We start from the raw sequence: 9,157 nt of genomic DNA on the forward strand, positions 1-9,157 counted from the left end.
TAGAGAAACTCCCAAAGAAGTATTGTGTATTCTTATATACACAGAAGTAAATTGTATTTGTATATACATTCTAGAGTTTATATTGTATCTTTGCATACATATAGAGTTACTATTGTATTTCTAAATACACAGAGTTGTTATCCATGTTTTTAAATGTGTTCTCTATACTGCATTTACATTATTGCTTTATATTGAAATGAGTTGAGTTGAGTTGAGCTGAGACCAGGTATGTTCCTTTAGTTTCTTTCAAGCTTATGTCTTGTTTTATTATTCCCCTCGCATGCTCATACATTCAATGTACTAATGTCAGTTGGTCTGCATTATTTTATGATGCAGATTCAGGTAACCAGGATCAGCATCCAGCGCATCGTTGATTGTAGTTGAGCTTCAAAGTTGTTGGTGAGCCTCTTTACTTCTGGAGGACCCCTTTTTCATTACTTTATCGTTTTAGTTCATTAGGATGTTGTGGCTCTTGTCCCGACATCCATCTTAGTTGTTAGAGGCTTCGTAGATAGTTAGTTGATGTTAGTTCTTGAGTCTTTCCAATCATCTTTTGACGTTTGAGACTTGAGTGCCATTTTGGCCAGGAATGTTCCTTTATACATTCTAAGTTATTTATTGAGATTTTGGTTTAATTTTGAAGTATTTTATCATGAGTAAGTCTTCCGCTGAGTAGTAAGACAGGCCAAGAGTTCGCTTGGGGCCAGCAATGGTTCTCGAGTGCCATTTCCTCCCAAGGTGTAGGCTCGGGGCATGACACATATCATCTATATTAAACCCTTGTAGTAGTAATAGTATTAGTATCACTTGTGTTCAATTAATGGATTGAACATATTTATTTTAAAAGAATCACCTTTTTGGTATTCGTATTTGAGATGATAGTTGTGATCCCAAAACCCTTACTATTCATAACTCATTGCATAGGGTCAAGATGCTCCTTATCATATGTTAGCTTGTCATGGCAGCTAGATCTTGTTTACCATACGCAAGTAATTGGATATACGCCTATTGCAAAAGTCGTGACTTTTCTTTTGTATACTAATGCTTGAATTTGATAATACACTAATTGTCTTATAACATATCTTTTTTGCATTAGTCATCGAGTGTAATATTATTCTTTATATGTAGGGTTGCTTCAAAATCATGTGATTGTTGAGGTCACTAGGGTTGATTAGCATATTTCAATAGAAATCTCGTGATCATTAAAGAGGGGCTCCCACATATTTTTAGGAAGGCGGGATAGGAATCTATTAAGATTTCAACTTCTAAGAAACATCATGCTAATATTAAGTCTAAGCATTAGCCATTTAATAGGTTCAGAGGTAGATCAGAATCCTTAACGAAGGTCACTGAATCTTATTTTCTAGAAATAAGTGAACCCATAGAAGAACGAGTGGTCTATACTTATCACTATGTGGGCCATATAGTAGAGTTTTAAGTGGCGTCATTTATCAAAGTTACCACTCAAGTATAGGTTATATTCTAATTACCTCTATCATTGTAAATAAAATTTCTTTGTTATACCGTAATCTTATTCTTCAATTATTAGTGTGTGATATTATGTAAATGTACATTAAAATTATATAGTCTATTCTAATAATGAATTCATCAAAAAAGAAAATAAAATATGGTACTCTAACTTTCTCAAGCCATAATGACAATAAACTTATAAGTTGGTCAAATTTTGATTATATAAGTAGGAAGTTGTGCGGCAGAAAACCAATTTATATAGACAGGATCAATAATGCCAGGGCTTTTTGCCGACGACAAAGGGTGTACTAAATTTTTTTTGTCTCCAACTAGAATTTCTTAATTTTAGTAATCAAAATTCGATCAACTTTTAAGTTTAGAGTGCTTATTCCTTTAAGAAAATTATAGTACTGTAATGTAGTACATTTTTTGGATGAATTCAACATTTGAATATATTATATCATTTTAATTTACATCATTGCATAATATCACATATTAGTAAACTAATGAATAAGCTTGCCGTATTACAAATAAATTACACTTTTACATGTAACTATTTCTGTACAATATCAAGTGTGCTCAAGAAATATGAAGTTGCTTCTAGTCAGATGATAATTTAAGATAAAATGGTTTTTATTTACATGATAAAGTTTCAGTAGGGTTGGTATCCACAATCAAAACTTTAAGAAGAATAAGACAAAATTGGATGCATTATGATAGCATGATCAAGAATATAGGCAGTACAATTCAATCTTGGCAAGGAGAAATGTTATCATGCAGGGGGAGAGCAGTTCTAATCAAAATTGTTGTCCAGAGAAGGCCAATTAATCTTTTATCTTATTTATACCCTCCAATTAGTGTGATAAAGAAAATTTAACAAAATATTTAACATGTTACTCTAAAAAACACTGCTGACAAAAAGTGTATGTATTAGGTAAGTTAGAAAACACTTTGTCTGCCCAAGAAAGAAGGGAGGGTAGTTTGTTAGATCACTTAGAGATGTATAAAATTCTCTTTAATGAAAATTATGGTGGAAACTAAGGAATAAACCCTCATAGTGGGGTTCCCTTTCACTTAATAAGCATCACAAAAAACTCAAGCCATTGATAGCCTAGAATAGAGGTGCAAACACAATATGAAAGAAAATAATGATGATGAAGGAATTGGTGGAATACCAAATGGAGTGGAAGATTATGAAAGGTAATTCTAGTTTATGGTTTAATAAATAGAAAATCCTAGGATAACTGTATCATTTGTAATGACCCTCTAGCAAATTTTTTATATTTTCATCTTTTTAACATTTCTGGGATTGGCAGTTCAATCATAGGGTCGTTTGTTTGAGTTTTGTGCACTTTTCCATGTTTTGAAGCATTTGGAACTTGAATGGTGACTTTAGTCAAACGTTTAGGAAGATGGCCTTAGTGCAATTCTGATGGTTTTATCAACAGGGTCATTTTAGGCTAGGAGTATGGTTGGTTCGGGCCCTAAGACTTCTAGTTTTAACTTGGAAGCTTAAGCCAAGGTTTGATTTTGGTAAACATTCTTGGTAAACATAATTAGAGGATTTTGTCAGTGCGGTTAGCTTAGGAATATTGAGTTTGGTCTAGAATGGCCTTTCTTGCAATTCTTGGGGATTCGAGTCTCATTTTGGGCCTTCTTATGGATTTTGGCTTAAAATAGAACTTGGATGTGGGACCCACTTGTCATCAAAACGACTTCGGATGGAAGTTTTAATGGTTCCGTTCAGTTTGGAATGCCAAATTAGATGGGGTATCATATTTCATTTACGTGCACGGGGTTCCTAACAATTTCAAAGCACCTCGTCGGAGACTTTGGGGCTTCCAAAACCAGCTAATGTGCATCAGCTGGTGCTTCCCTCCGCGTTCACAAAAGTTATGATACTTTCGTTGATCTTGGGGCATTGTCCCTTATAATTCACGGAAGCTTTGGTGCATTCGTGGAGCGCGTGATCTTAACCCTCCTTGTTCGTAGAGGCTTTGGCACATTCTTGGAGAAGTATTTTGTCTAGTCTTTAAACCAACTTAGCTACATCGATAACTCCCTCGTTTTAACTCCATTTTTAATGATTCAAAATCCTATGTGATCTTGAAGGTTGTGGATACGTGTGTCTATGATTAGAAATTGTTGAGGCTCTTTGTTTGAGGTAAAATTGTGTTTATGTGGGCTGGCTCATCTATTTAGTGAGTTTTTGTTGCTTGTATGTATTGGGCTGATTCAGGCAGAAAATTGACTATTGTTTTGATATACAAGCATGGTTAGTCAATTAGGACCTTTTGGATGATTCAATTTTAGGATTTGTGGTATGGGTCCCACATTCCCATTTTGACTCAATTTTGGGTCCATTTCTAATTATTGTGATTCTAATGTCAAAACGTCTGTAATGATGCTGTGAATGATAATTTGACAGCGTGGCGATCTCTGGAGATGTTTCACATGAAAATAGTTCATGTGTGTTAGATTCACAGCGCTCGTGATCAGCTTTAAGGTAGGTTTCAATCTACTTTCTTGATAGAGATTCTTAGTTAATGCCTAGTACAGATTTAATGTAATTTTGAATGGTATTTGTTGGGTGTCTAGATTTTCTCTTGTTATTCCATCATTTCTTGATTTTTCAGAAACCTTAGGCTTAGTGTGGGTATTGGGATCCTTGGTTTAGCTTGTAGCTTCTCTTATGGTATAGATGATCTTGTTTACCCTTGTTAGGATTGACGCTTTATGGCCTTAGACTAGATTGGACCTTAGGAGTTTTAAATTGTGTTTTACCACCTCATAGTAATGTTTTGCTCCCTGTTGGGCCTGTATTGGGTTGTTCTCCTTGCATTGGTACTTGTGACCTTGGAATCATTGTATTTGTGGGTTGGTTCTAGCTATGCTCAATCAGGGACTAGAGCGGTATGATTGGGGTAGGTGTCACCCCTTGAGTTGGTTCCCCTTTTTATTGATTTAAGACCTCTTATTTGGCCCCTTCGCTTGTTGTGTAGCAGTTAACTTGTTATACCTTTATTGAGCTTGGTTATATTGTTGGTCTCAATGTTTGGACGAGGAATAGTGGGATCCCAGGTTAGTACTCTCCCCTTCAGTAGGGTGTTTTGGTTGGTTGTATAGTTATTTTACATGAGTGTCTTGTTTGAATGCTAGTGATGGAACGTATTGCATTATTTGTTCATTCTCATTGATTTTTGTGGTATGGTCCAGGTTCATGCATATGCATATTTATCATTCATGATGAAATATTGTTTTACCTGGATTTTATCCTAAACTGGTTTTAATGGAAGTCATACCACCTGTACCACTTGATTTATTGGCTTTTAATATCACAAGACATCTACGATGTGCTCCTTTCCTACTTTAGATTTTAGAGGCATTCAAGATGCACTTAGTTCTTACTAGACTAGCCGACACGTTGACGTCCTTTCTTGCATGATTCTTGGCCACTTTGAGATCCTTTTTGGAGTCGACACGCCACTAAGTCACTCTTACTAGTTGGGCAGCTTACCTCCCTTGGAGTGGACTTTCTAGTTAGACAGATTTGATATACTAAGATCCTCTTCTGACACGCCCCTGAGTCAGTCTTACTAGCTAGGATAGAAATGGACTGACTAGTTGGGCGGCTTGGAATGATTTGTCACTCTTTCAAGCTAGGCGGTGAGTTGACTGTGGTCATGGTTACTTGGGCTCAGATCCCGGTTTTCACTTCTTTGGTTCAAATTGGTGGCACTTCTTTAATGGCCCTATTGCACCCTCTACATTCATATGCATTGCCTATCACTAGTATATTTATTTATTAATTGTACCCTCCAGTTTATGAGGGCCACTTAGGTTATGTTTGTTGTTTGTACCTTCCGAGCTTATTGGGGTCCGACTAGGTCATTGTTTGACTATATTATGTTCTATGTTATTGTTTTCTTGTTAGCTGATAGGTTTTGGACTTCATAATTGTGGTTGTGGGTCCTCCTGGCCCTGTGTAGTTTACTTGGTATCTTAGTTGCTTGCGAATAGGTTGTTGGCTTGTGTTCTAGGTACGTATTTGACTCGGCTTCTCAACCTTTGTATCTTGTTTCTTCTCTTTATTGTCTATCTACTTTAGCATCTCTTATTTTGTTACTTATGCTACGCTCTCCTTATTACTTGTTGTTTATGCTTGTGTTATCTTTTGAGCTCAGTCGGCCATTTCCTATTGAGTACCATTTTTTGGTACTCATACTACACTTTTGGCCTCTGCCGATTGCAGTTGAGTTATCACCGTTGATTTGGAGTCGTGCAGAGCAACTTGGAGTTTTGGAGATTAGGGTGAGCTCCTAGCATCTAGAGCTACTGGTTTCCGTCTACTCTTGTTAGGCTTAGTCTTTATATTGTATTCAGAGACAACATGTACTTATGTTGTATTTTCAAATCCTTGTACTCTTATTTTGGATTAGATGCTCAACTACTAACTGATGTCAGGTCTTTGGATGGTTCTTGTATTTTTTTTGTGATTATCTTCTCTTCGCTTTGTTATAAGCATTTTACTCCTTGTTGTTGGCTTCTATTTGGTAGTCTATTACTTATGGCTCTGGGCTAAGGGTTACGCTTACTTACTGGTGGAGTGTGATAGGTGTCATAATGACCTAAGAAATCGGATCGTGACATCATTGAATACTAAAAGGAAATGAAAAAAAAAAGTAGAAACTTGTTTGCTTGCTAATACTGAGGGGTGGAATGTTCAAAAGCTAAAGGAATGTTACCCATTAAAATATATGCAATATATTCCAAAGACTACACCACCTCCCAATATGATAGGCCTATTGATTTGTCATTCTGGATGCTTAAAACTATTGGCAAATTTTAAACAAAAAGCTCTTGGGAATACATCAGGCATGTGGAACCAGAGGAGATCTTTAAGTTTATGGGAAAACAAAGGGCAAAGAAATTCCCATTTCAAACGACATTTTTGTATGGAATGCTTGGAAAGCAGTGGATATTGTTATACAAAACATGTTGATTTAGTTGGAACCAAAATGTTGGTGTTGTGTAGATTCTAAAAAGGAGACTACGTCTCACTTATTCTAACCTCTTCCATATCCTTAAGACTACGGAAGTTCTTTGCTAATTTTGCAATTTTAAATCATGAGGGATTAAAACTATCTGAGGTACTACTAAAATGATTGACAACGTTGTTTGTCCAAATCTGAAGAAGATATTCATAACAGTGCTATTCATCATGATGTGGTACTTTTAGAATAGTATTAACATTCTAAAGAATGGGAGGATGGTCAATTTCAACAATTTAGTTTTTAATGTGAACACTGATATTTAAAGACTAGTGAAGATTTGATACCATAAACCAAAACAAATTCAGATGAAGTTGGCCAGAAATTGTAAATCACATAGAGAAGTACGAACCCAAGATTAGTTATCTATCTGTTAGTTAGAAGCCATCAGAATAAAAATAACGAAAATGCAATACTGATAGGACATATAGGGCCAATCTGGGCAGGAATTCCTATGTTTTTCTTTATAAGAATCATATAGAAGATTTAGTGTATGCCTAAGGAGAGGAAGTTCATACAATTACCAACATAGCGGCAGAGGAAATTGCTATCAGGGAAGCAATATATCATTTTTTCTCTATGTGGATTTACAAGGTAATAGTGGAAACTAACTCGCTAGTTCTAGTTAAAATTCTTTCAGGGGACTGGGAGATTCCATGGCACAGAACAAATCTAGTTGGGGATATCATGAAATTAGCATAGATAAACCCATGTGATGCTTTCACACATCTAAAAAGAAGTAAACATACTAGAAAATTACATTGCAAATGTAGATTTCTAGAGAAAGAAAGAATCATTTGTACTATATTAACAATATTACCAACTTAAACAAAATAGATTTTGAATTCAGACAAGCAAAAAATGCCCAACTTGAGGATAAAAATTAGAAAGATAAAACAGAACATCAGGGAAGGGGAGGAAGACATCATCATAGGACTATAGGTGAAGGACTCAACTCATGCTTCAAGATAGATTCAAATCATAACATCATAGATATTACATCAATTATGGAGGTGTAAGTAAATCTAGCTAGAAAGGTACTCGAGAAGAAAAATGGTAAATAATTACATTGACACAAAAGGTTCTTGGATTTGTGAGATCCAAAAGAGGAACACTCTCACATAAATCAGCAAATATATATACAACCAAAAAAGACAAAAGATCCTTACCGATTTGAAGAGAAAAATCTCCTCAGAGTTGCTACGACATTTACTACAACATCAAAGGCAACTTAGCAATGAACTAATAGAAGGAAGATGATGCAGAGGAGAATAAGGTATCACCAACTAGAAGTAAAGCACAGCTCTGAAACCATCATTGTAGATCTGAAGCTTTCATCATATTTCAAAGTCTGGAGTCAAATAGAAAACCCTTGGTTTCCATACCTGATTCAGGTGTGGACCAATGTGATATTATGTTGGAAGTTTCTAGATAGGATCAAACTTTATTTGTTTTTAATTTTGCCTATTTCTAGTTGGGCTAGTCACTTTTGGGACGGCCTTTTGATGGACCTTTGTCTTGTTAATAAATAAAAGGCCTAATAGACCATAAAAAATTTTAACTAATAACATTTTTAAAAATAAATAAAGAGAACTTTTGAATTTTGTAGTCTTCAACTAATGATATATTTAATATATCAAAACTTTATTTAATTTTGCGATCTTAACAAGCCACATGGGATGTTAAAAATAAAGAGTTACCAAATTAGAAAAGAGACTTTTTTTTTCAAATAGACAAAAAAGAATTTAAGACAAACAAATAGATACAGAGAATACTCGTTTTGAGTCTCCACCTTAACATAAAAACTATATCATCTATCTTTCGTGAAAAACTATGATCTTATGAAACTCTATTAATTCAAGAAAAGAAATATGGGTATTGATAAGCATGTAAAGAACCTTAAATAGTCAATTCTGCATAATAGATAAATAATATAGTGTAAAATAAACAAACTGGTGTATTATTTTTTATATTGCTTTAAGTGGCACATTTTACTCAAAAAATATAATGTTTCATTTATTTCGGAATTCAAAGTCATGATAAATATTTCTGACACTATTATTTATTTTTAATTATTTTTTATTTGTTTACGAAGTAAATTACTTTTATATTTAAAAGTTATACGAAAAAAAAATTATTACTTTTCAGATATAATAAAACTAAATAAATTATTTTTTACATTTCTCATTTGAAAGAAAACCTATATTTTCTGGATATTAAACTTCAAAGTAGAGTACCATTTATCAGGAAAATATGTTTAATCTATTTTCTAACCAACCATTTTTTATCCAATTTACTTTAACCCTATGAATGATGAGTGAATTGAATTATTACCCATTTATGTTATAATCTTTCTAATTCACCCAAATTTAATCCAACCCACCCATTTTCCATCACTACTCTCGATTATCTGATATTGGCTCTCCTTTTTCATTTTTTTATTATTAAACCTTATCTGCATTGATCATTTATGACCTTTTCCACTTAAAAATATCTTTTATCCACAAAATCATTATGACATGTTAAAAATTACATCATTTAAAAGCTCCTTTCATTTTTTAGATTTCATGTTGGGTCAAATTATAATAGTAAAATATTTTGACTAGGACATATGAAAGAAATTACATAGTATATTT

At 34.0% G+C, this 9,157-nt stretch overlaps 1 protein-coding gene across 1 annotated transcript in view; it reads left to right on the forward strand.

The window, feature by feature from the left end:
- Positions 1 to 9,157, forward strand: part of LOC125876728 (uncharacterized) — an 854,340-nt gene that overhangs the window by 346,653 nt on the left and 498,530 nt on the right. The gene's annotated exons all lie outside the window — the stretch shown is intronic.

Source organism: Solanum stenotomum, chromosome 9 (genome assembly GCF_019186545.1).
Source record: "Solanum stenotomum isolate F172 chromosome 9, ASM1918654v1, whole genome shotgun sequence".
Classification (NCBI taxonomy): Eukaryota; Viridiplantae; Streptophyta; class Magnoliopsida; order Solanales; family Solanaceae; genus Solanum; species Solanum stenotomum.